The following is a 27,026-nucleotide window of genomic DNA, read 5'->3' as shown; positions in this document are numbered from 1 at the left end:
AAAGTTCATTTCCCTTTAATGGTCGTCCAAGAGGAAGACATCTGACCTTGTTTTACTCCAGTGAAAGACACTACCTCAGCAATAAGATCAGTATCAGTGTGCCATGGAATAACTGAGTGACATAACAGTTTAGTGCATGAATACAATCATGCAACAGAGACAACAGTGATCTCTAGCTTTCTCCACTTTCAGAAAATAGTTTAATGCATTACAGAATTTCTATTTGCCATGGTCACTGGACGTTTCGGACCTGCGCCGTCGCATAGTGCACATATACAAGCGTGAGCTTTGGCCTTGTCATACATGCAGACTACAGAAAAATGCAGCTACCCCTGGAAATGGAGGCTGTTTCAATCAATGTGGAGGCGTAATGGGATGATGTGGAATTGAAATGAGTTTTGTGCAAGGGGGAAAATGTCCTCTCTGACAAAGCGGATTTGTGTTCCCGTTGAGAAACCCATGGCTGTAATGCAAAAAGCCAAGGTTTAAATGAAAGGTGCAAGGCTATGAGCACAAAACAGACCTCTGATGGTAAGCTGTAACAGGCCATAAAAGATACATTTAAAATGCAGAATAAAATATATAATGTAAACAGGAGCGCGGAAAAGGAATGAAGGGGAGGAAAGACAAGAATGTAATCTACGCTCCGAGCGCCCAGATTCGCTTCAGTTCACTTTTAACAATGACCGAAAGCTACTCTTTAACGGATGTAGTGTTTGTTTGTTTGTTTGTTTGTTTTAAACAGGACTATTTCCATTCATCGCTTACTTACTTACAACAAAAATAACAATGCCATCCCTAAAATAAACCTGTCTCGGATATGATCTCGTGTCAAAACCTCAACGTGTGCGCGGATGTCAAAGGATACGCAAAGACCTACTTCGATCAAATGAGCTCTCTGCTTGGGGCAGCTGAGAAAAGCATTCTTGTCAAAACACTGGTGATTTTAGTGGTAAAGAAGGGCCTTTTTTTCGAAACCTTCTCCTCAGCACCTGTCACAACGAATAAGTCGCTGTCTGCAAGAAGGAAGTGTCACAAATAAAAGCACAAAGTGACTATCAGCACAGCTAGCACATCACACAGGCAGTGGACGCTGATTGACATCGCACGTTATGCGGGATGTATCTGTCACACTCATAAACATGTTAACTGTGTAAACATGTGTATTTAGTATTGAGAATTGGGCCTCGTCAACATAAAACAACTACCTATGACCTTGTCAGCGTCGGGCAACAATTGCTGACACCCAACGAATGAACACCCCCCTCGCCTCTGCCAAGATTTTAAAGTCTGAGACCAAAGAATTTGTTTAAGCATCAGCATCAAAGCTTTGAACTTGAACAACCCAACAAACCCTTCTGTGTTTTCTATTTACAGTATGTGTCGCGGCAAATGTCTTGCTCCACTGACACAGCCGCCTTCACAGAGATTGATCTGTGATTGTAAGCAACTTCTTTCTTGTCCCAACAGGCATGAGAGTGATTAAGCAAATCTGTCATGCGTTAACAAGTCATTACACATCACCCAATCCACCAATGATGAGAAATCAAGTTCTATGGAAAAATCCATATGCTCAGCCCATAATTACTTTTGAGGAATCCGTTAGGGAGAGAGATTGAGTGACTGACTGTTCCTCACAGGGTAATTTATTCAGAAGGAAAGACTTCAACCAAGACACCCTTTTGAGCAAAGCATATTATATAGGCCATGTTTGGTCTGGGAATTTAATAAAAGAGCAGTGGTACACAAATGGCTGCAGTTATTTCCTCAGGACATCGCTTAATGTTTCTCTGGAACGTTAGTGCTGATGAGGGGGCTGAGGCACAGTCGCAAAAGAGGACGGCCTGCCCGGCGGAGGTGAAGGACATCGACTTACAGATCACCCAAGAGGTGGACAAGGGTCGCTCTGTTTCAACAAATGACCACAGTTGACAGTTTGTCATTTTTGTGACACTACAGAGCTGCTGAGTGGACATTTTGAACCAAACTGAACCATCTTTTTTTTTTTTCAAGTAAGTCTAAGGGAACCACTTGAGATCAGCACTAACAGAGGTAGATTCCACACTGAACAAAAAAGAAAAAAAAAACAACAACCGATTTTTGGTACAAATAGCACAAAGTTCCCATTACAGCAGAGCAGACTTATGGGGACGTCTGGCCCTTTCAAAGGCCAAACAAAATGAAACAAACATGCTGTCTTGGCTGTGTTTTTTGAAAGCTTAAGACAGCTTTGATGGAAAAGGTCAAAGTAAAAGATTTTCCCACTGACATCAACCCTCCTTTTGTGCTCCAGAGTTACTGAGTAACAACTGCCACATTTTCTGTGGCCAAGATTAAAAAACTCGGTCAAAAACTTTCTCAGTTGAAAGATTTATCACACAACTGCATCTGAAGGGAACATTTAGAGCTGGTTAAACGGGATCAAAAAGAGTCCTGCAGATTTACTCATAACGGTGTACTTCACAATTATAGGAAAAGCAAAATTTGAAGACACACAAAGAAACACCCATTACAGCATATGCTTTGTGGCAACCAAGACTCAACCATTTTCCACAAATCACATTTTGTGACTTTCAGAAGTTCTCCTCTGCAATTATCTGGGATTTCAAAGCCTTTCGTAGCCAACTTCTAACTGAAATTCTTGTTCCTGAAATTTTACCCTCGAGATTGCCCAGGGAGATATAGACAACTGAAAAAGCAGGTTGTTTAGCCTCAGCGTAGGCCTAATGCAGTAGAGCTGCAGGGTGTCTAACCTTAGCAGCGGTAGCTAAGGGACATTCTATGGCCCTTCTTTTCAAAGTCCTCTGAATACGTAGGGGAGGGCTTGCACCAGACAAGGCAATTTGCCAGAGAGCCAGCCAATAGAGCTAAGCCAACACGAGGTTAAACTATTGTTTTGGCTTCACAAGCAAGAGTGAGCAAGGACAAAAGTAAGGGAGACAAAAGAGTAGTAAGAAAATACCTGACCACTGAAGTGTAACACATCAACTTATATTGTTACTTTTATTATACCAAGCAAGTTGCAAGAAGTTAGATCCCAAAACAAAAACCAGGGTACTGGGAGAGGGATACACAGGCAAATGAAATTCACACCATCTTACACAGTTCACCCACTTTCAAAAAAAATGCACCTGTGCCTCTTTACTTGTTTTAGGAACTAAAAAACTGTTTTTTTTCATGTCAGGCTGATTATGTGGCAAAAAATTCGAACTTACCCATGTATCTAAGGTAGGTCCACTTAAATAAAGAAATATTTTAAAGAAATACTTTTTATTCCTCTTTATTGCGAGGCACTTATTCCAGAAAGCAAGTTTCCAAATCCTACAAAAGAAAATCCAGCAGTATCGGAAAAGATTATTCCTGAAAGTGAGAGATACCCTGTGTGAGAGAAAGTCGTCTCCAGTTCCTGCTTAGTTATTCCATTCACAGCATTTCATTAAACCAGAAGAACTGTCTTTTTGCTCTCCAGTAATAAGTTTCCAGCTGTGGCTATATCGCAGAGTAGCTTGGGAAGAGATCCTTCAGAGTCACAGCTTGTTCACACACTGAGGGGCAGTCGGGGACTGCCTGGGAGAAGCCAAACCCACTGTGTGATGTCATGGTGTCAAATTTCAGTATGAAAAGGGAGGAGGCTTTACCTTTTTGAACTCTGACCAATGATCATCTTGTGGTTTACCTGCACGTAGAAGGGAAGGAGTATATGTGATTGTGATGCACTCCCGCTGCTTAGAGACTGTATCTGGCTCTTATCTATTGATCACCTTCCAGGGAAAAGACTGTCCCAGTGTAAGCTCACACAGGCTAATGAGCCCTCACTCTTGCTTTGAAATGAAACTCAAGCATCTGCCCTGCCATTATTAGTGAAACTTAACTGGTTAACTAAGTTTGACCTTGAGACTTAAACAAGTATTCCCCAGGGACTGTGATAATACATGCCCGCCAATGTGTTTTGTGGATAACGTAACAGTTACAAGAATATTTTTTCCTTCTCTCTATATATTGAAAAAAAGGAGAAGATGCGTCAGGGGGGATAAATATGCAAAACCCTCATTCTTAAAACTGCAAGGCATCGAGTACACACATACACGACTCGCAAACACACTGGTTCTCACTCCCCCTGGTCAAACTCTGCTAGCCATGGAGCTAATCATCCACAACAGATGTTCAGAAATGTTCAGTCGGATTTATGACGGAGCTCAGAGGAACAGCCAAGTCAGCCTCTGGTGCTGTTTTCTCTTCTGTCCTACAAGGACAAGGGATTGCACCGAGAGAGGATGTCAGCACAACCATTCTCTTCCCCAAAAACATTCCCTCTCTCTCTGAGCTTCGCCATGCGAGACGCCCGTGCCTTAATAGCTCACAGAGCCTCCGGACCTTGGGGAGAGGTTTGCTCATTTATCCCAATGATACTGTGTGGACTGTAACTTGACTCATTGAACAGCGCTTCAACAATGTTTCACCCTCCACATAATGATGTGGGGTTTTTTTGGGGTTTTTTTTTAAATTTATTTTTTTTATTTATATATATATATATATATATATATATATATATATATATATATATATATATATATATATATATATATATATATATATATATATATATATATATATATATATATATATATATATATATATATAGTGGAAATGCTGTTCAATGACTCAATGAATTCAAAGAAAGGATAAGATTTTAAAGACAGGCCATCATTTTGCAATAATATTTAAATGATTCATATTACTTAGATTTTAATGTAAGTGGAACTAAGTTTTAAGAATTGGACTGCTGTGGGCTAGTTTCATTCTGGAAAGTGCCAGTATAGTAACTTTAATAAACTAACATAACAAAAGACAATCACAATGAGATTCTATAAAGGACAAATAAAGCTTTTTACCAAGAGTAAGAATGTTGAATCTGTTCCAGGCTTAAACTTTACTGGAGGAAATGGCAAACTGCAACGTGCTCTACATTTCTCTTTGTTGTTAACAATGGAAGACAGTCTGATTTTACTGGAGGCTGCAGATCTGAGAACACAACAGACATTTCTGCAAGAGAAAGAATTGTTTTATCCTTAACATTCTTTCTAGCTTATAACAAATTGGATGTGGGTCATCTGATTAAAAAGTGATTCAATTTGAAGGGACTAAAATATAAATATATTTCAGCTGCATGGGCTTGGGGGGGAAAAAAAAAAAAAAAAAAAAAACGGAACTGAAAGACAAATGGGGATATCATGCATGCACCGTGGATAGAAACTTACTGAAATCTACATCACAACTATCTGCAAAAAAGGAGAACAGAACAATCTGGATGTTTTGGAAGCCTCGTATTTTCTTAGACTCTCTTGAGAGTTTGAGAGAACCTTCTGGAAAATAATTATTACACCCACACATCCCCGGGGAGAGGAGAAAAAGTATATCTGTGGGTGTAAACAGCTTGTGCCACATCAAATGTCAAATGAATCTGGGATGAAACTGTTGAACAAATCACACTTAAGTAAAAGGCAGGAGTAAAGATCATTGGTCGGTGGTCCCAACAGCAGTGTGGGAGAGAAAATTAATTGTAAGCTACAGTCATGTTTGCTACTGTATTGTGTCAGCTGCACAGCATGAACTGTTTCAAATGTAATCTCATTTTAATGTAATGTAAAACTCAAAACACAGATGGAACCTGAGCAGTAAGAACCCCCCCGCCCAGATGCAAGATTAAAACTGTTGCCTCGAGTGAGGTTTTGAGGCTCAGGCTGTTTTAGGACTTATCTTTGGCCCCACCCCCCACCCCCTTCAAAGAGCTCGGATTGAGTTGGAAGCACCCCTACCAAGAGAATTTATAACATTGTGACAACCACCCATCCCCCACTCATTTCATTAGGCTGAAAAAAAGGGGTTGACAACCTCTTCAATCTGAAGGAGCCAGCCTCTCCTTGATTTAGGCCAGTCTGCAAGCCTCAGTTAATACATTTTAGGGTAAATTTGATTTATTTATTTTTTAAGATAGCTTTTTTTTTCTGGCTTTATTTTAAATGCATGGATAAAATCTGTTGTGCAACTCCAGGATTATTTGCAGGTGAAGAGCCAATGAATCAAACTATCTTAACTCAGCTTCTCTGTGGTACCTTCATTCATCTGATGGGATGCTGCACTGGCTGCTGCAGGATGGGATGAATCACACTGGCCCTGGGCTTTATCAATATATCTGTCTGCACCATCTAACAAGTCTCCCAAAACATTTTAAGAGGGTTCTGGTTCGAGGTAAGTTTCTTGGTATAGATCCAGCAGAGTACCAAGCAAATGAATGACCACAGCATTACAAAAATAAGACATATTTGTTGAAACACTGCAGTCTAAAATAATGTATAGCCGTATGTAAACATATAATTTCTCCACAAAAATGTAAAAATCCTTAAAAAGCACTCCAAACAGATGTGGTTTATTTTCCCATTCAGTGGAATAGTTGATGGACAGAACTGTGGCTGCATGCCAGTGAAAAAATGCTGACCTGTGTCGTAAACACTGAGCTGTGAAAGTCAGTGTGCTGCTGCTGCTGATGGGCTCTTAAGACTAGCACTATGTCATCGTGCCCATAAGCACAGCTGGGTAACACCTGTTAGTTTAGAATTCCCAGTCCAGTTCACAATTTAGTGAGGCTTGGTTACTGCCATTAGTCTGTGAGCTAATTCACCCCCAGATAGTGCGCTGTGGTATTTACATTACATACATGGTTCATATCATAACTTAAAATAAATCTGCAGGAAGCACGTAGCAGCAATATATACAAACATACACATATACACTAATATATACATGAGGTCACCCAGGGGATTATAAAAAGCAGCTCTTGCACAGAGTAAGTAAACCACAAAATGGCTAGCTTTAAAATGCAGCACAAATGTATCTTTTGCGACTTCTGCCTAACAGTCGCACCACCAAGGACGCACTTTTGGCCCTGATTTTTTCCTCAAGACTGTCTGCAGATAACACTGGCTCCAACACTGAGAGGTAGTGATGGTACATGGCAACAGGAGGTGTAAAAAAGACAAGGACACAGAGCACATAAAAACACAGATAAGATTGGTCTCATGGAGCTGACCTTCAGTGGGTACTGGCGTGTGTACATGCTTGTACAACTATAGGCCCATGTTATGTAGTTCATGTGAATTTGTGCATATGTCTCTGTGCCTCTTTGCCCTATAATGTCTCCATAGCGCTGGGTGTATATGCTTACTGTTACTGAGTGACAGAATCAAAGTACAGAAAAAAAAAAAGGGTGGAACTTCTACAGGAATGCACCTCTTGTCTACTACTACTGGTTGAAAAACAACTAGCGCTCTCCATTACACTGCTGCTGACAACTAGCAGGGCAAGCTCTCTAAGGGGGAACAGCAGAGCATGCCGCCGAATGCATGAGACAAATCATTTTTATCTGGGACCCCGGCGGGTATTGACAAACCGGGGATGCATTTAGATAGCCCAATTAAAATGGGGAAATGAAGCGACATTGAGGCACTTTACAGAGCTGTGGCCCTCTCTACCCTCTAGCCTTTTGTGCTCCTTGAGCCCTCCAGAGTATGACTTCCTTGCATATGGCACTCGGTGAGGGGGTATGGGGGTGGCAGGCAAAGCAAAGAAGCGGGTGGCTCGGAAAAGTTGCTTTCGGGTGAAATATGCAATATGAGAAGCAATACTGAGCCCGAGTGACATTGCATCATTTATACTGTTTCATCTTGCATGCCTAATTCTTGCACAGTGCTGCTCCCGAGGAGTTGTACTGGCTGCTCTAGCACTAAGATGATCTCCAGTGGGTGAAAAGGCATATAAACAGGGTCACAGACAGCATGCAAGACAGGGAAGTCAGTGCATGTCTGCAACTTCAAAGGGCAAACTGGCAATCATTGCTATAGATACTGGCTTCACTGATCCAAACGTATCACAGCAGGTGACCTTCAGTGTCATCCACTCAAGCATACATGGCTTATTTCACGTCTCTTATCACCTTTATATGACTGGTCTAATTTTCCGACCTCTTTTTGTCTTTTTGATCAATGTTCATTCCACAGAGATTACCGTCACATGCATTTTTTTATTTATTTATTTTTTAGAAAAGCTACACCCACACCCACACACACACACAGAAACAAACATCCATCACATTCTTGCAAGTATACTGAAAGGTTACAAGACCAGGATGCCGTTAGATGTTTCACCTTCTGTGTAGGTGGAGAGAGTGATAGCAAAAGCAGCCTAGTTTGTTTTCCAATAAAGAAAAAGTCAGCGTGGAGAAAGCAATGCTGTGGTGTGCTGCGACCAGCTGTTCAGCAGTGTTACATTTCACAGGCTGTCCGCAAAGATGCAAGCTGTTTCTGCAATGCATCCAATTTTGTGAAGATGTTGTCAATGGAGAAATAGATATGTCCCTGAATGTTCTCTGGTTTTCACTCCACATTTTACTCAAAATGCAACAAACTGCCATTATTTCTGGACAGCAGTTTTTCAAATTAATCATGTAGATTTTTTCCAGTTCCAAGAGAACATTTCTATATATATGTAAGCCGGCATCCAAACGGGTAATAGAAACTCGAACACAAACATGTACTAAAGAATAGTCTCTGCAATAGCTCAGATGCAGCAGGTATGGCCTGCGCCGAGGAGACTTTGATAAATCTGAAAAGCTTTCAGTGAGAAGCTCCTAATAAAAGCCCCACAGAGTCGTCTCTCCCAACCAGAGAAGGCTACACTTTGTCTCTGACAGGAACGCCTTCCAGATGCTTTCCTTCAATAAATTTCCACCTCAAACAGAGCACACTGTGCTAGCACTCAAGAAAATGATTATCCTGACTGGCTACGAAGAGAAGTGTCAACTGCTTTTCTAATACACTCTAGGCTTTGTGCGTGTCCAGCGTCAATATGCATTGGACTTCAGCCACACGAAAACAGAACGAAATGTGCTTCTCGCATTTCTAAGGAATTTTCCAGAGAACAAACCCAATTTTGTTCAAATAAAGCATTTCATTGTCCTAATAATTTGCCAATAGCATTTAGAAAAAAACAACTTTAACACAACAGGATGCTTTCAAAACCACAAATCAACGTCAACGTGGTTAATAGCTCTCATTAGTGAAATCTCCCGAAGCTTGCTTTGCACCACAGTACATCCCGTTGCTGGAGTAAAAAGAAAGGGGACGTGAAATTATTCCCTCTGTTAGAGGAGGCTGTGTTCACTTATGAAAGAAAACAAACCACAAATTAAATAGAAAAACAAACAAACAAACAAACACCAACATGTCCTAGTAAGGCACCGAGTCACAATGTGCCCCCAGAAGAGGTTTGATAAGCCTTTATATTGATTTGACACGTTTCTTAAACACATCTGGAGAGATCAAACACCATTTCTGAGAACTCCCAAGGAGGATTTTAGCCAGAGCTGAAAGGAAAATCAACAGCACAGTAATAACATTTTTTTTAACCTCTTTGGTTGAATAGGGTTTCATTTACTCAAGTATAACAAACATGAGCAGATTTCTATGAAAATAAGCCTCGTATATGCAGACCATTGTTCCCTACTTATATAGTCACTGCCTAAAGGTCTATTTTGAGCCACGATAATCCTGATAAGATATGATTTGCATCACTTTCATGCTCGTCAAACCAATCAGTGACCCCTCGTGTCCTTTTGTAGGGAGAGACTGTCATCCTGGAAAAGACTGCTTCCATCAAGATAGAAATGCTTCGCCGCAGATAAAAGCGATCACGCAGGACAACTATGTTTTCATTTGCAGTGATCCAGCCGTCAAGCAAGCCACATTCCCTGCGGAACATAATAACCCTTTCATTTGTCACCCATCTTCTTGTTGCATGAATAGCTGATGCTGGGCTGATTGCTTATAGCTTTAGAAGTGTTAATGGTAGTTAGTTAATGGAATTGCCACAATGCAATTCAAATATATTTAAATAAGTATCCCAATGTAGGAGACAACACAACAAATTTTGCTTAATAATAGTTTAAATGTACCCATTTTTTTAAATTTGGAATATTAGCAAATGACTACATGTAATTCAAATTCTGCATGTCAGCCTTAGACCTAGCATGCATGGATCCCTTAGCAAACGCACACACATACTTTCAGCCGAAGAAAAGCCTGTCAAATAAAAGAGTAATCCATCACTTGGGCCATTTTGCATTATGCAGGGTTGCTCTCTCCAGCAATGGTTGACTGACAAGGAAAATAAAATGGGCCCTCTGTTGACCAAAATGGGGGGAAAAAATGACATCATCATCACTCCACAGCTTAAAGCAGCAAAAAGAATTTAATTTTTTTTTTTTTAATTTGTATTTAGTATAAAATAGTATCATTTTTAAATGCATCTTTCTTTTACTGCAGCAGTGTTAGATTACTCAATAGGTATCTTTATCTGTTTAACTACAATTTATCTAGATTTAAAGGAGACCTCAAAGTAAGACGGATTAATATTTTACAAATTTTAAATGATAAGCATGAGAAGATGATGGCCCTATAAGTTAATGCCTAGTGCTATTAAATATACCCAACAGTATAACTAAATAACTGGCCAAAGATAAACACTAATCTAAGCCTTCCACAACTTACTGGAAATCTCAGTGCTTTTCTCCTCAATTAACAATTCATAGCATGGAGTAACAAATGGACTTCAACTGACTAGAAAGCTATCCCAAAATAATTAAGGAAATGAAATATTCAATACAAAACTTCTTATTATAGCATCAGTACCTCATAAATTTAAAGGGAATAAATGAGTGGATTAATCTGTGTGCTAATGGAGAAAAAAGCCAGTCATTTCGCTTTCTTCCAATTCAACTCCATTTAGCCTTTTAAAAGTTACACCTTCTATTACTTATCTCTGGGATTTCTAGCGCATGGCAGATCAGGCAAAATGGGTTTGAGGCATTGTTCTCCATCGTTATATAAAGAGGACTCCGTGGCTAAAGAAGCCAGCTAATAACGACAAAGATCTGAGCTTAAGTGCCCCAGGGGGAAACTGTTTTTCCCCCCTCTCTCTTCAAAATGTTCAGAGCTCTCTGTGCCACTTTTACCTTTTGAAGGGGGAGTTTTACTAAATGTAGAAGTGCTAAGTGCAGGGCTGAGGCAGGCACAGAAATAAAAAGTGTCCTAAGAAAGAGTTTTTCCACAAGACCGAGGGGGAAATACCTGCACATCTACGGTAATCCTAAATTCACAGAGAATTTGTCAAATCCAAGCATATCCAATTACTAATGTTTGACTGGTTTTTACATATTTCATTGGAAAATTTGTACAGGTACCAACCATACAGCTGAAAAAACAATCCCCAGAAAAAGTCTTACTTATATTTGTGCCGTCAGCCCAACGTCTAAGCTTACAAAGACTTCTGGGACTTTGACAGTCAAGTCAGGGCAACTGCCGGCTCTCTCAGACTCCAGTGGATCATATGAGGGAAAAACCCAGGCACTTCAAGGACGTGATCAGCAACACAAAACAGAAATTAAAAGGTACTGAAACCTTTCTGAGTTTAACTGAAACAGCAGAAGACTCGGATGTTCTATTCTTGAGATAATTTGTTATGTTATATCCAAGTCCCTTTTAATTTTGAAAATCCCATTTCATGTTGGTTACCCTTAAAGAAATATATTAGTTGCAATGAACATAATCCACTTGATACTAGCTTTACTGACTGAGATATCATCTAACTGCATACCAAATGCCAGTATTTTGGAGGTTTTCTTGAGAACCCTCATAGGTCACATCGAAAATTAAATTAGATTTATTCTTATTATGGGTTTTCTGCATTAGAGTGTTCACACTGGGCGCGGCAAAGAGATCAGCATTCCTGGAGTTACTAAATTCCATCAAGGCTCCCCACTGTCTGAAGCACCAGCATGGCATAAAGTGGGACACCACGCTGGTAACACTGAAGCAACGTTGTACTAGCATACCTCCCCAGGCTGAATTCAAATATTTTAGGCAGAGGTCAAAGCCATAGCAGAGGTCACATGGTGGGTATTACTACACAGCAAACACAGCATGCCACCGTGATCACAGATCAGACTTTTAAGATTCGCAGCATAGTTTAGAGTTAGACTGTAAAGGTACAGCCACTACGTCCACTATTTGATCAGTTTGCTCTGAGCCTTGCGGCTGATCCCATCGGACAGCCCCAAACTGAAATGTTAGGTGAACCGTGATGCAATTTCCTCCAGCATTTCCTGATGCATCCTCGCCTATAAAACGGCTTCCTGCTCAGAAAATGTTCAGATCTCTTCTGAGCTCTTTAATGAGTTTTGCCCCTCCAGTTATATTCCTACTAATATTAAGAACAGCATTATAGTGGACAAATGCCACCTCTCATCATGGTGCGACAACGAACCAGGCTACACTTGTCTGTTGAGCGTGACCTTTGAGTCTAAATGTGTCAAATGTGAAAACGTGCCACCCTGCTCATGAATCCACATTTGACTTTTAAATGTAAACTGTATGTATGGATCTGTAATAAGATTTGCATTTTAATATATTTCTAAAAAAATCAGGTGCAACACGCTATGTAGACTACAGTCAAAAATATGTCCAACTGATAATCAACCCCGACAGGAAGGTTACTGCAGTTCAGGCCTGATTTCATATTTCAGGTATATACAGCAGACATATGTAACCACAACAGAGGCGTGACCACAATGAGGGTGCTGTCTGCATCAGCCTAAACAATTTTAGAATAAAAGGTGCATTACAAACAAAGAAGATCAGATCTCTATAATGAATAAATGCATTTATTTGTGTTGCATTTCTCATTCTGATTTATGCTATTCAATTATCTGCACATGTGGGCTAGGTTTATGCTTGAGGGCTCAGTTGGCAAAACAACAGCTACAAAGAGGGAAGAGCTTAGTTTCTAAAAGTCTTCCTTTGTTTTTAATAATAATCGAATAATCTGATCTTTATGACCGTTCGTACTTTAATGGTACACTGGGGCGATTCTGGGGATGAGTGTCCCAATAACAGTTCAACACCACACTAGGAAATCTAAAGATTAAAACCAAGAGTTTTAATGGATGACCCGGTCTATCGCCACAGTCATGCTGGTGAATATTATTATTACAGATAGCAGTAAATGTTAAGAAAATATAATAAAATATATTTTGCGTTTCATGCAAGTCTTGAGCAATTGTTGTCTAACCTTTCTGAAGGCCTCCCAAAGTCTTTCTTTGGACATTGGCTACTTTTTCACTCATTTTCAATCCAGTCCTTGTACTTGACCATTTTCAGAGGAATTCTTTGTTTGTTAAGCTACTTAACGTTGACCCACAAATAATGTTGTGTCTACAAAAATTCCCATTTTCTTTTTTGCACAGTGCTGAATACACTGTTAAAACAAAACATAATAGCTGTCACGTTCCTGGGTCTGTTGACCCAGCGTTTTAGTTTTAGTTTATTTTGATGTTTATGTTTAAGTTCATTAAGTTATCGAAGTTCATTTGTTTATTAGATCCCCCTTGTGTTTTCTTCCCCTGTATTTAAGTTTCTCTCACCCTTTGTGTTTCATGATGCGTGTCTTATGTTATCAAGTTTGTGTTATCATGTCTGCGTCTCATGTTTCCTGTTTTATTTTGAAGGTCTGTGTCCTATGTCAGTATAGTCAGCTTTGCTTCCTTTGTCTCGTTATGTCAGATTAGTGTCAGCCGTTTCCCCATGTGTTTCCACTTCCCCTCATTACCATCCATTCGCTACCGCTTATCCTTTTCAGGGTCGCGGGGGGCGCTGGAGCCTATCCCAGCTGTCATAGGGCGAGAGGCGGGGTACACCCTGGACAGGTCGCCAGTCTGTCGCAGGGCTAACACATCGGGACAGTCAACCATTCACACTCAGATTCACTCGCACATTCACACCTAGTGGCAATTTGAATTATCCAATTAACCTATCCCCACAAGCTGCATGTCTTTGGACGGTGGGAGGAAGCCGGAGTACCCGGAGAGAACCCACGCAAACACGGGGAGAACATGCAAACTCCACACAGAACGACCCCGGCCTGATGGTGGAATTGAACTCAGGACCTTCTTGCTGTGCGGCAACAGTGCTAACCACCGTGCCACCGTGCTGCCTACCCCTCATTACCCTTGTGTGTATTTAGTCTGTGTGTTTGTTCATTCATTTTCAGGTCGTCTGTTGTTCCATGTCATGTTTCCAGGATTTTTCCATGTTTAAGGTTTTGTTCTTTGTTCAGCATTTAATTTTCCCAGTTTAGCTCTAGTTAGGTTGTCTCCTGTGTGCATCTACCTTTTGTTTTTGTACCTTTTTATCAGCCATATTAAACGGCTCGCTTTTTGTTAACATTCAAGTTTTGTTCCCTGTTCCTTGGTGTCTGCATTTTGGGTCTTCTTCGCAACTTCATACAGAGTGCTGCCGCACACTGTGACAAATAGCCATCCAGTTGACTTGGGAAAAAATCTCATCATCATTTATTTCAAGTCAGCTGTATCAAATTTCATTAAACTGTACAGGTGTATATATTAACTCAGACATATAAAAATGCATTCTTGAGGGAACCCTGTGACTAATTTTCAAGGGGAGAGACTTTGAAATTCTGTCACCAGATGGCCAATACAAGCCACCATGGCAGAAAAATATGTTCACTGCTGAATTAAACTAACCCCGTGTCCCTTAAGTGACTATGCAAATTAGTCTAAATGTCAAATACCTAAACTAAATTGGCAATTTAAATAAAGTAGCTAAACAGTAACTGAATAATACAAGTGGAGAAATAGGAATGGTCTCTGGGGCAAAATATGACTCAAATTTAAACAGCAAGTTGGTCTGCCACATAAAATCTAAATCATTACTGAGGGTTTATTGTTATCTAAATATTGCATATTATGTATCGCCCAGTTAGGCGTGCCATTTGATATACAGTATTTGCATAGGTTTCTCCTTCTGTAAATATTACACATACACTAACAGTGAAATCTGCTCAAACTCTTGCAGCTTTTTTTGGACACAAAAACACACAGGCTTTGATTTGCAAGTGCAAACACACGGGTAAAATCCAATCAATACACATTATTGGCTTAGTGAGAGTAAGGTTTAAAGAAAACAACGATCCCATCTAAGGGAAAATACTCTGAAATCATTGAAATCCAAAATTAATATTTCCTGTTAACTCTACTGCAAACCTTTTATTCCTAATTTAGGTCAAGTGGAGATTGCACCACAGTTCTCACGTTTAAAGGCTAAATGACACCAGCTTACCACAGGCGCAGCACCGTTGTTAAGATGAAAATAATCAAAGCAGACAAGTATTTCTAAAAACAAGCTACGACCTTTCAAATTTGAAGGGGAAAGGCTGTGTGTACATTTACAAAACGCGAGGGGAAACGAAAAAAATCCTATCACAGAAATTGGGGTGTGACTAATAGGCAGTGAAAGAGCTGGTCTGTAACCTGAACTCCAAAATAATCTTGCTCAAGTCTCCATGGCCACTTTGGGGGAGCAGTGGGGGGTTTGACAAGGGGAATGGAGGACCACCTGCACACCCAGCGGAGCCAACACTTTACTGGCACCACCATTTGTTACGCTCTAGATTCCCATTACTTGAGAGCTAGGTTGGCTGGGAAATCCATCTCCTGGTGTAAGGTTTATCAAACGTCTATGCAAACTGCGAAAGTGGAAAAGGGAGGCTGAAAGATCACAGACGTGCAAGGAGGCACCGAAGAATAGAGATGTCTTCACTTAAGCTGCGAGAAATCCCGTACATCAGTATTCTGGCTCACCTCACTCTTACCCTGTGTTTCTACTAATAACATGAAATAATAAATATCATAATATGATTTTAGGACACTGTAGCCAAAGATACAAGCCTCCGCATTAAAGTTATAAGTAGCGGTATAATATGCATGCAAACCAGCCTTAGCAAGCTTACTGTCAGCCCTAAATTTAATAGGCACTTGACAAAGTGAAAGCTGCTAACAGAGGTAATATATGCTGTTTATTAGAGGACAGCAACAGCCAAGTCTTGTTGGAATGCCAGCAGTCAGAGTCTGTGGTAACAACTTAAATCTCCATTAGTTTCACTTGAACTAATAACTGAAAACCTACACTGCATTAGACCTGAGGGGCTTGTGATGTGCTTTCCTCAGTTTACTGGTTTTAATCTGAAGTCAAAAATGATTAGTTACTGAATTAATTGATAATAAAAGAAAATTAATAAGTCAGTGATTGTGAAAGTAGCTGTTGTGATAATTGGAGTTCTGATTTACTGTCTTAGTAACACAATGAGTTAAAAGAATGATCCTAATCATTTTGAAGTCTACATACAAGAACCCTGCCTCGAGTATACGTGTAAATGTTGGTGACCTGACACATATGGCATACAGATTTAAAATTTGGGCCCAGTAAATCGTTGTTGGTAATGGTAATGGCCTGTATTTATATAGCGCTTTACTAGTCCCTAAGGACCCCAAAGCGCTTTACATATCCAGTCATCCACCCATTCACACACACATTCACACACTGGTGATGGCAAGCTACATTGTAGCCACAGCCACCCTGGGGCGCACTGACAGAGGCGAGGCTGCCGGACACTGGCGCCACCGGGCCCTCTGACCACCACCAGTAGGCAACGGGTGAAGTGTCTTGCCCAAGGACACAACGACCGAGACCGTCCAAGCCGGGGCTCGAACCGGCAACCTTCCGATTACAAGGCGAACTCCCAACTCTTGAGCCACGATCGCCCCACAAGGTTGGGTTCACAAGGTTAGAATCTGGGGCCAACAGAGGCTTTCCTCCATACATAGAGACAGACATCCTTGAGGGCTATCCTTTCTACATGGTTCTCTGCATCAATAATACAGACTGACATACACAAGATACTCTCGAGGAGAGCCAGTCAGTTTGCGTCGCCAGAGTGCTTGCTGTGAAATAAACAAATGAGAACTGACAATCCTTGTGATAGTCCATACATCCTCATGAACAGGATACATCCTCGTCTGCTATATCCAACCCCGATGGAATTTACACAGAATCCAGGTGGCTTTGTTTTCCACAACAAAAGACATTACGGAGACAAAAGGATCACCTCCCCAAAGATATAAAAACAGTTCAAACCTAATTGAAGGTTCTTGGCAAATATATATATATAAAAAAAAAAGAACATCAAGTGACAGTGAGCGCATTCTGTAAACGACTATGAAATACACATCAGACGTACCGAGCATCTGGGAGAAGCAGCACGGAGAACGTGAACTAGGAAAATGTCTGTCAGGAGTTGAAACAGACCTTGAAGAGCGTAGAAATTCTATTAGTTACAACAATGTATGGCTCCCAGTGGGATTTTGCAAAATGTGCGGGAAAGAGCAAAGATGTGCTAAAATGTATTCAACCGTAACAAAGAAAATATTTGTAAGAGATTTTCCACAACAACGTTTAAACAAAAGACTGGTATCTTAGCAGATTACCAAAAATGAAAGAAACACACGACATCATTAGATCTAAAAGGCTATACCATAAACTTGGCAAAGCATTTAAAAATGTCTCCAATACATGCAGTTTACTGCTTCTCTTCAGTTCCAGCACATCTGTTGAGATTCCAGCATTTTTCTGTGTAAACTCCGTCATTTCTGAAGAACACCGTACACTCCCGATAATTACGACGGATGTCTGTGACTCCAATTAAAGACATTTTCCATATCAAGTCTCCTGCCAAAGCTGTTCTGCTCGGTACACTAGCGTCTAGTTGTTTGATTTCAGTGTGAAAATATAGCTAAAAGATAGAAAAAGAAAAGAGGAGAGAAAAAAAAAGAAAGTTTCGTCATGATGCACTACTACAGCTTCGCTCAGAAGTCCCTAATTAGTTGAGACATTTTGCTTAGTGGCTTGGCATTTTAGCCACAGGGGGGATGATACAGTAGATTGTATTGGACATGCTAGCAGAGGGACACAACCTAAAAGGCTGAATCAGCAGTCTAATTCCTTTGCTCTACTAAAATTGTGTTAAAAAAAATAAAATAAAAATAAATCAAAAGTCAACCAACCAAGAACATGGAACACAGCAGTAGAATTGCATGCTAAATATGATAAATATGATGGTGTAATTCGTTGTCCTTTGTGCAAAGTGCACGTTATTTTAGAGAAAGTGTGGAAAATAAGCATTGCACTTACTAATATACAGACATAAGCAATTTGCAGAAACAAGCAATTACCCTTTTTAAATTTCATGCAACTCTATCCTGCATAAACTTGCTATCACAGAAGTCATTCGGCAGCGGCAAGGCTCTGATAGAGATGTTCATTAGCCTATTGCTGAGACAAACACATTTGATGGATTAAACAGTCAAATATAACAAGATGCTTGAACTGCTGTCCTGGTTGTTAAGTGAGATCAAAGTGGGGCCTGGGGGTCTGGTAAGTATGGGGAGCAGGATTGGTTCAGCAAAGCTCCAAAAGAACAAGTGCTGGACCAAGGAGATATGACATCAGACGTGTGCACTGCATTCCCCGAGGCCTGTTCTTTGGAAACTGTCAGACTGCCCTGCACCAAATGAGCTGTATAAGAGGAGGGTGCAAATATTACTTCAGAAAGCACTTCTAATCTAACAATGAGCTTCATTTGGTCATGTACCATCTTAGTAAAGGAGTTAAATATGGAATAAATCAATTTAGGGTTTTTTTTAAAGGCACCTTGTGTTAACTCTCACTCCATTAATAAAAATGTGACACATTTCAGGGGAAATAAGACTCACAGGGGTAAATCGCAATTAATTATCCCATTTATGTCTAAAGTACATGTACATACAGCATACCAGCGCACGCAATAATGCCAAAATGTTTGCAGTTTGAAAAAAGCTTTTAGCAAAATTACATGTTTTGCTTTAACGGAGACCAACAGTTTTGAATTTCAAGCCAAGGACACCAGACATCATGGACATTAGACATATGGATGTGTGTGGCACTCACACTCTGCTGGGGCACTTTTCTCAGTGACGCACACTATATTTGCTGGCTGATAGATTGCCTGTCCGGCTGTGCTAGTGCACATAAAGTAAGGAGACAGAAGTGCTGATAAAATGCTTAGCTTTCAAGCACATCATAACATACAGGCCTGGGTTGGCAGTTTCCATAACATCTGAGCAACACAGTTTAGTACTTTTTCTAATACAGGTTCTGACTCTCTAAATTAATTTGGCAGGACTGTGTATATTTTTCCTCTCCTCTGCCGAAGGCCAGAACACACTCAGAATATAGTCTTTGGTCAAACAGAGTTCTAGATGGCTCTCTATCACAAACACAGTTACATAGTTTAATGGCACAACGCACAGGAGTAAATGTCATATTGGATTGGTTCTGAAACAAATGGTCAATTAATTGACAGCGATCCCAACAGAATAGAATACCTATAATCGTGAGGATCAGTGAGAAATAATTTACCAGGCAAGCCTGCCTGACATTTATTTATTGATTCCAGTGTCATAAATATAAAGATTTACAACTCTGAATCATCATTATACATTAATTATTTTTGCTGTCTGTGCAGCTGGTTAAACAAACCAGTTGCACAAACAATTCATCAACTAATAAAAGAAAAATCAGTTAACAATAAATATAATCTACTAAGTTTATACACTGAATTGAATCTAGGAAGGGGTTTAGAAACTTCCATCTAAATGTAGACCAAACCCCTGTTTATTAACAGATTTTCATCACATCTTTAACTGCAGCTAATTCCAAGAGCATAAAACACTTAGTATATTAATGAAAACAAAAGACTAAGAGAAGCCGTGCAGCAAAGGAGTGAAGGATGTTCTGAGAAAATCAGCTGCGGAGCTTGTGCTGGTGCATTAACTTGACCCACCAAATAATTTTCCTAATGTGCCTAAATCCTCGCAGGAATGTATGAAGATATGTCTGAGGAAAATGGCATGCAGTACAGCATTGTTATCACATGAGGACCTATTACTGCCATCCTTATGCAAAGTGTGACCAATCAATTTTACTTCCTCTTGAAAAATAACACCCTGAGTGGGGAAAATCAGCATCTGCTCTGTCCCACCCCTCCATTATATCGGTGGATCATTCAAAGAAGTATGATATCATACATGCTCCGTTTCTGAGAGACATATACAAGGGAGCAAGAAAGAAGAGGAAGCTGTGAGAAAATGGAGGAGATGGAGGCTTTTGTCTCCACATTTCTCACGGTGGGTATCGGAAACAGCCAGATGCTGTCAATCACAACTGAAGGCCAGAGAATAGACTGGCCTATTTATCTAATGAAGAGGTCAAGGGGCGGAGGTGGGGGGTAAGTGGAGCAAAGCCAAGACTGTCACAATAGGCAGTTTTTTTTTTTTTCCATCGCAGGAACTAGTGGGCCGTTTAAGGGCGGTACGCATCTTTGTCCATGTTTTGACCGCACGAACTGTCACGTTAAACTTTGGCGCCGTTTCCAAGGGAGGAAAAAAAAAGGACCTTCTCTGACGTAGACCTGTGAGTGCCTCCGAAGGACTATAGAGCAGGATTCAGAACAGTATGTGCAAACTAAATAAAAAACAACAATTCAGAGGAACCGCAAGAAACTACCCAACCCTTGTACTGAAGTATTTATAAAAAAAATAAAATAAAATAAAAAATAAAATAAAAAAGACTCATTCTGGCTGAACTCATTCTTAAGTAGCAGGACTACATCTTGCACAGTACAGTAACTACTGTAGGGGAAAAATGTGTGCATGATAAAGGACTGAAAAACTAAGTAATTCTAAGCAAAGCTCTCCCGTTAATTAGCCATTTAGTTATACAGTTTGTATAACTAAAGCTGACTAAAACCTATTTCTTCAGCTAAAGAGAATCATCCACTGTCTTGTAGCCAGTTCCACTGACTGCTATGGTACTCAACCAGTATGATATATTGATTCTCTGTCCACTTCTCAATGAGTACTTCCTCTCTAACCGGCAAGATGGCCTGTCCCAATGAATGGTGAGAGCCCCAACGACAATTTGCAAGATGTTCAACTGCTTGTTAATGCAAATATGGGATAATCCAATTACATTGCAGCAACTCAATATATTTAGGCATAAAAACATGGTCAAGAAGACTTGTGAAATTTAAAACAAATAACAATGTTGAGCATCAGATCGAGTTACTTGATTTATGTTAGTTGAAGATGTGGTGGTTCTTGGTGCCAGATGGGCTGGTCCAAGTATTACAGAAACTGACGATCTACTGAGATTTTTCCATCCATTTACAGGAAATTGTCACAAAAAGAGAAAAAAGTTCAGTAAAATGTGGATGGTAGGGTCAGAATTTGGTGTAAACGCCATGAAAGCATGGATCTATCCTGTTTGGTATCAATGGTTCAGGCTGGTGGTGGCATAATGGTGTGGGAATATTTTCTCGGCACACTTTTGGCCCCTTAGTACCAACTGATCATTGTTTAAATACCACAGCCTACCCGAGTACTGTTGCTGACTCCATCCGTTTATGAACACAGTGGGATTATCGGCCATGTGTGCAAAGTGTACCTAATAGTACCTAAAAGTGGTGAGTGCACACTGTGTACACTGTACACCTTCGCAATGAAAAACTGTGGTGAAATTTCCAAAATGAGTCAACAAGCTCCAGCATCACCACCACAGGTTAAACTTCTGTTAGGCGTGTGCAATATTTCACAACACCATCACACAGGAAGCTGAAACTGTGCCTGCATAGAGATGATGAATTTGAGTTTCCCATTTTGGCTTTTGGGGGATACTGGTGTGATATGACTCAATAAATCCTATATTTAGCAATACCGAGTTTTCCATAAATCCCTTTTCTAAATTGTTTTCAGTAGTTTTTTTTCCCTAATCATAACATTTTTCATGTTCGTTTTGAGATTATTGCTTTATAGACTTTTGTCAGAGAAAATGTACAAAAACAAAAAAAACCAAAAAAAACATACATGTAGATTTACTGTGGTTTATTGGCCATAAAGTGCGCCAGTCAAAGTGTGGGCAATTTATGAGAGAAATTGAGACAGCTCAAATAAAGCACTTTTGAGACAAAGTTAGAGAGGAAAGACTGGGATGGTTTGGACTTGTTATAGATGAAGCTCGCAGGCAGGAGGAAAAGAGGAAGACCACAGCGAAGGTTCACAGATGTAGTGCGTGGTGTGACAGAGGAGGATGCTAGGAATAGGGTGAAGGTGGAGGTACATGATCTGCTGTAGTGACCGTTAAAGGAAAAGAGGAAGAAATAGCCTTAACTTCCACATCAAGCGCAGCCCATATGGCTATGACTAATTAATGACAAATTACAAACTTTGATTAAATCAATTAGAGGTCAGAAGTGATAAAGTCTGAATGCTATCATTAGCTCAGCCTACAGTTCTTCCTGCTTCACAGGTGGATTCTGTACAATGTGTATCATAAATTACAAGGCAGGCTTGGGTCAGCAACACGCAGCCAAATGCACTGGAAAAACTTGGCAGAAACAAGGCCTATTCAAAAATAGACAGGAAGCTAAAATAAATCGTGTTTAAAAGAAAAACAAGCTACGAGAGATAATGCCGTTACAACAACCTGGCAGTTCGTTTTTATAGCAACTCATTTTCCACTAACAGAGGTGATGGGGGAATGTGGGACAGGTGTGTAAGTGGGTGCAGGGAATTGGATGACTAAACTGCCAGGAAAGGGGGTTGGGGGTTAGGAGTAAGAAGGGAATGAAAAGATTAGAGAGTAAATAAAGAGGCAAGAGCAGGAAGTGAAAAAGCATAACTGTAACAATTAAGTTTAACAACCACCTCTTTTATTAATTCCTCACTCATGTTTATGAGGGTTGCCTTTTAGGGCATTTCTAGGAATAGTTACTGCTGTAAACACATGTTTGGTTTCAAAGAACGAAACTAACCAGGACAGAAGTACCCTGAACAGACCATACTCTGAAACAGCAATGTCTACAATAACATTACAATAACATTTCTCAGATCTCTCCAAATAGCATGTTGACTGACACTCTTACCTTTCTTAGCTGTAGGCTCCACGTCTGAAGGAAAACCTCTTGAAGGACACATTTTCTGGTTTTCCAGGAGAGACCCACGGGCCCTTGTCATCTCCATTGTCACCATAAGGTCAATACCATACAGTGCTTAAAGCTTAATGGCCACTAACAGCAAAAGGGCCAACTCGTCTGCACCACCCCTTAGCCTGCCCGACAGGATAAACACAAAATGTCTTTTGAATTGCCATGTTCCATTTTATGCAGCTTCAAGGCCGGAATAAGCAGCGGAGATTTAGATAAAAACTTTCAAACAACTCAAGAGGAGAAAAAAAAGAGAGTCCAAGGTTTAAGCAGCTCTGATTGAAATAGCTTGGCCCTTCTACAAAAAAACAGATGATTGAATTCCTTATGATTGCTCCGCAGGCCGAGTACATTTTCATAAAACGAATCTCAAGCATGGATTTGGGGGGGGGGGGGGAAGCAGACAGTTTTGAGACCTCATTTCAATAAAACTATAAATAGCATCCATAGAAAGATGAACATTTGCAGAATTTCATAACCACTCATTTTTTTCTTCATAAAACTCATAAAACTTGATTTCCTCAGGTAGTAGAAGCTGTATACGGTCCTTGTGCTACCTCGCAAGGTGTTACATTTATTTGACTATAACATCTGCATAATGGCTATTACTGTAACCATAGTAACACCTGTGATTGATGGCTTTGTTAAAAGGAATAGTTACACACCATTACACTGGTGTAATAGTGCATGGCAGTCATCTTAATAACCTGGGACAAAGCAATTACCAAGTCATTAAAAAAGGAATAGACTAATACAACATGGTGCACACAAGTGACGTGCCTTGAGATCAGCCAGTGTGAATGTTTTCTTTAAATAAAAATGAAATGTGTGTACAGGCTATGTGTTTTGTGTAATCTCTTGGGATTATATTTTTGTGCAATCTAAACTCATTACCTTTGCAGAGATGCTTTATTTTTTTGTTCAAATCAGTCTTTGTTTCATGAGCGTTAAGGAAAGTTTGTCTGCTATTTCACGTCTTGTCTAGCTTCCTCATTTTACACTACACGTGCTCTAATAGTGTCATTGTGCATGCTAATTTCCATAGGGAATAGATTCAGATAACAATTTGATGGCTACATCAGGAACACTTGTTCACGGGAAAATCATCCTTCTCTGTACCTAGCAAGAGAATGAGCACAGCAGCACTGGCAGAGACTGAGACAATTCAAACTAGAAAAATTTGCATTTCCTGCGAAAATGCTGTGTGGATGCCTTAACGCTGAAGATTTCTGCTGAAAAGAGCTGAAAAAGTTGGAAAAAAAAAAACATTGCCCTGAGCAGGATTCGAACCTGGCCCTTCTGGTCTCAAGGCAGCTACTCATCTCACTGAGCCAAACCGATTCTCACAAAGAAGATGTGGAGAGACTGACAATTGTGCTGAAATGAGCAGAAGCGGCTGAGAATTGTGCTGATAAGAGGTGAAAAGGCTGAAAATTTTGCAGAAAAGAGGTGAATCAGCAGAATTTCTGCTGAAAAGAGGTTTTTGCTGAAAACAGCTGAAAAAGCTGAAATTTGTGCTGAAAAGAATTTTAAAAAATTTAACTGTTAACTGAAAGAAATGTTGCCATAAGCGGGATTTGAACCCGGACCTCCCAGTCCGAGAACGGATGCTCATCTCACTGAGCTAAAACACAGCTCAACCAGGCAAGGAAAATCAGTGACCCCACTGATAATGTGGCAGAAATGGGCAAAAAATATTGCATAAAAAATTCAATATCTCAAAAAGTATAGAAGTTATGAGCACCAAAAGTCATAGTAATAATTAGCAGAAAGAGCAGAATTTTTTAAAGTTTGAACAGTGCAAATAGCATGAAAACTGAGGGAGTAGTTAAGCGGCAAAAAACGTACGGAAGCAACCAGAATAATAAAGAATAAAGAGAAACAGGAACTTAATAGAGAGAGGAGATTGAGTGAAACAGATGTGCTGTTGCTCAGAGAGAGCAGCATACATACAGGATAAGAGCCCACACCACGCACAAAGCTAAAAACACGTGCGCAGAGTGCAGGGCCACTCGATCGTCCTGGTCGAAGACCAATCAATCTATTGCTGGTTGACTGAGATCCAATCACCATTCCCAACAGGGCCACAATGAAAGAATGGCAGACAGCCTGTGAAGACGCTCACTCTCTTGTATTAGATTGATGGGAGAAATCTTGGAGAGGTTCATGAGGCATCAAGACGAACATGCCAATAAAAACCTTGATGCCATTCAGCACTTACTGTCCGACACAAAATCTTTTCTCGTAGCTATAGTGAAACAACTTGAAATGCAGCTTTGAACCTGACAAGTACGCAAAATGAGAAAATCTACTTCTTCGGTGAGTTTGCCAGCTTTCAAGTCAGTTTCATGAGGATATCTTGCTGCTAGACAATATAGGTGACTCTAAGTTCTTCAGACATGCTGTCAGACCAAATTGGAAATCAAATGTGTTTAGTGTCGTCTCTAATGGTCACACTGGGAGGTGGAATGAAAAGCCAGACGTCATAGAGACAGGATATCACTTATAATCAGCACAAACTGACAGAAGTTAACTTTATGTCTATTAAAGGCACAGAACAAGCAGAAGCATTTGTGTGGCATTTTCAAGACTACAAAGGTCTAAAAATGAAGAAAGGCTTTCAGCTGAAGCTGAAGATTTTGTTTTCACTCTAGCACAAGCAACCAAACGAATTAATGACTTTGAACTTGTCAGATTAATCCTTTCATTAATTAATATGCGGCGTTATACTGGCTGTTTTACAGGGCAAGACAAAGCCTTTGGGGAAAGTCCTTGGGAAAATCCGTCCGTGTTGCTCTAACTGACTGTGAATAATTTAAAATATATTATTTTCAACAACTCCATAATATTAATTGGTCCTTGCTGCAAATTTTGTATTAATGAGTAAGCCTAACAGAAGCCTTTCTGTAAATATAATCAGCAGTAACATGGAAAATCACAGAGAATGGCTATTCATACGGATTCGTTTTGCCAGAACATTACTGGGACCTGATGTGGGGGCGTGAGGAAGCAGCAATGCCAGCATACAAACAAGGTGCTGCTGGCTCAAGTTACAGTATGGCCATTTAGTCTGTGTTTGCAGTCATTTTCCTTAAAAATCAGCCAAATACATCTGCTGCGCGCAGTAATTGGTGGAACATGTAAACTATAGGTCGTTTTGAACCATACACAATAAAACCACTATCTTGATTGCTTGATAGCAGATTGTCATATGTGCCCCAAAGTGCCACTCTGACTAACAGCGAGACTGCGAGAACAAATTTCAATATTCAAATTTGTGAATCCAAGATGAAAATCAAGCTCAAATTAACACATTTCGCAAAATACTTCAAACTCTTGTTTGTTTCCCGTGCACGTGACTCTAAGTGCTTTCTGTTTCATTCTTGCAGGCAGTTTCAACAAGAACGACTGATTCCTTTATGTGGAAGGGAAAAATGTGCATTTAAATCTATTTATGTTCTTCCATTTATCTAATTCAGGGTAGCGGGGCCTGTATCCCAGCTGTGATACAGTGACAGGCAGGGTATCCTCTCAAACCCTTTAAGAAAATCAACACGAAAACACTGTTTTGGATCCATTTGTATCATGTTAAACAATTAATTGTATCGTGCTTGAATGCATCACTAATTAAGGGGCACAAAGTCCAAAGCAGCTTGCACAGGTTCATCCACAAAATTACATTTCATTTCAGACTGAGCTTTCTGATGATACAGGAAGTACTTAAAAAAAAGCATATAAAAAGAATTCTCACACATGTTTCTGTTACTTTTCCTACCCTTTAGATTTTTGTAAATAGAGAATTTCAATACCCATTTAAAAAAAAAAAAATCAGTATTCTTATATTAATACCACATTAAACTCTGACAAACAGCAGAAGAATAAAAGAACGAGCAGCTTGAATACTAGCGACCTGTCTGAACTTGATGTTTTTATCTGGGGGGAAAAAATGGGGGTGAAAGACTTTTGGAGATTTGCATTAGGCGCCA

General features: G+C 40.0%; 1 protein-coding gene across 11 annotated transcripts in view; it reads right to left on the bottom strand.

Moving 5' to 3' along the window:
* The window catches only part of LOC309693664 (receptor-type tyrosine-protein phosphatase F), a 161,050-nt gene that overhangs the window by 114,956 nt on the left and 19,068 nt on the right, over positions 1–27,026 (bottom strand). The window contains exon 1 of one of the 11 annotated variants that reach the window (XM_082513104.1): positions 22,981–23,048. The exons of 9 other annotated variants lie outside the window; for them this stretch is intronic. The gene's annotated coding sequence lies outside the window, so the exon portion shown is untranslated. Of the gene's footprint in view, positions 1–3,215; positions 3,372–22,980; positions 23,049–27,026 lie in introns of those variants that run through there. One more of the 11 variants, XM_082513102.1, reaches the window with a different exon arrangement.

The sequence above is a fragment of the Aulonocara stuartgranti genome (genome assembly GCF_965226115.1).
Source record: "Aulonocara stuartgranti genome assembly, chromosome: 18".
In the NCBI taxonomy this organism is placed as follows: Eukaryota; Metazoa; Chordata; class Actinopteri; order Cichliformes; family Cichlidae; genus Aulonocara; species Aulonocara stuartgranti.
Note: the sequence above shows the minus strand (reverse complement) of the source record. Positions and strands in the feature narration are given on the sequence as shown.